Source organism: Rhinopithecus bieti, unplaced genomic scaffold, assembly GCF_001698545.2.
Source record: "Rhinopithecus bieti isolate Rb0 unplaced genomic scaffold, ASM169854v2 scaffold_30687, whole genome shotgun sequence".
NCBI classification, from domain to species: Eukaryota; Metazoa; Chordata; class Mammalia; order Primates; family Cercopithecidae; genus Rhinopithecus; species Rhinopithecus bieti.
Window position 1 is genome coordinate 1,278,030 of NW_016813366.1, and position 1,830 is coordinate 1,279,859.

The following is a 1,830-nucleotide window of genomic DNA, read 5'->3' on the forward strand; positions in this document are numbered from 1 at the left end:
TTTTCCTTCTATTTTTTTTTTTTTTTTTGAGAAGAAGTCTCGCTCTGTCGCCCAGGCTGGAGTGCAGTGGCGCGATCTCGGCTCACTGCAAGCTCCGCCTCCCGGGTTCACGCCGTTCTCCTGCCTCAGCCTCCTAAGTAGCTGGGACTACAGGTGTCCGCCACCATGCCTGGCTAATTTTTTTGTGTTTTTTAGTAGAGACGGGGTTTCACCATGTTAGCCAGGATGGTCTCAATCTCCTGACCTCATGATCCACCTGCCTCGGCCTCCCAAAGTGCTGGGATTACAGGTGTGAGCCACCACGCCCGGCCTACAAGTCTATTATCAAGTATAAGTTTTGAAAATAATTTCTTGGCTGGGTGCAGTGGCTCACGCCTATAATCCCAACACTTTGGGAGGCCAAGGTAGGCAGATTGCTTGAGGTCAGGAGTTTGAGATCAGCCTGGCCAACGTGGTAAAACCCCTTCTCTACTAAAATACAAAAATTAGCTGAGCGTGGTGGTACACGCCTGTAATCTTAACTACTCAGGAGACTGAGGTAGGAGAATCGCTTGAACCCAGGAGGCAGAGGTTGCAGTGAGCCAAGATTGTGCCATTGCACTCCAGCCTACGTGACAGAGCAAGACTCAGTCTCAAAAACAAAACAAAACAAAACAAAACAGAATTTCTCAGATAAATAAATAAGTAAATAAATCAGTTTCAACACCAGCTGGTGCAGGGGGAGGGCAGGAATAAATGGAAATAATTTCTCCAAGAAAATACAGAGAACATGAAAAGATACTCAACATTATTAGTCATTAGGGAAATGCAAATCAAAACACAGTAAGATACCATTTTCCACACACTAGGATAGCAATAATCAAGAACACAATATAATAACAAGCATTGGTGAGACTTTGGAGAAGTTGGAACCCTCATACATTGCTGATGAGAAAGTAAAATGTTGCAATTATTTTGGAAAATATTTTGGCAGTTATTCAAAATGTTAAACATAATCATATGGGTTGTAGTTTAACATAAGTATTACAGTTAAACATATGTTAAAAGGCTGGGCACGGTGGCTCATGCCGGTAATCCCAGCACTTTGGGAGGCCGAGGTGGGCAGATCACCTGAGGTAGGGAAGTTCGAGACCAGCCTGACCAACATGGAGAAACCCCATTCTACTAAAAATACAAAATTAGCTGGACCTGGTAGCACATGCCTGTAATCCCAGCTACTCGGAAGGCTGAGGCAGGAGAATCACTTGAACCCGGGAGGTGGAAGTTGTGGTGAGCTGAGATCTTGCCATTGCACTCCAGCCTGGGCAACAAAAGTGAAACTCTGTCTCAAAAAAAAAAAAAAAAAAGTTAAAACTATGAGCCAGCAATTCCACTTCAAGGTATACATCTAAGGGCAATAAAAGCATGTCCACATACAAACTTGTACACAAATGTTCACAGCAACATTATTCATAATGGCTGAAGAGTGGAAATAACCCAAATGCCTACCAACTGAAGAAGAGATTAATAGAATGTAATATAGCCATACAGTGAAATATTTAGTAATAAAAAGATGTGAAGTACTGATACATGCTACAACACGGATGAACGTTAAAAATATGCTAAATCAAAAAAGTCAGTCACTAAAGACCCTGTATTGTATGATTCCATTTATATGAAATGTCCAAAAGATGCAAATCTATAGAGACAGAAAGTAGATTAGTGGTTGTCAGGGGCTGGGGAGGAGGACATGAAGAGTGACTGCTAATGAGTATGAGGTTTCTTTCTGGAACGACAAACTTCTTTTTTCTTTTTTTTTTTTTTTGAGACGGAGTCTCGCTCTGTCGCCCG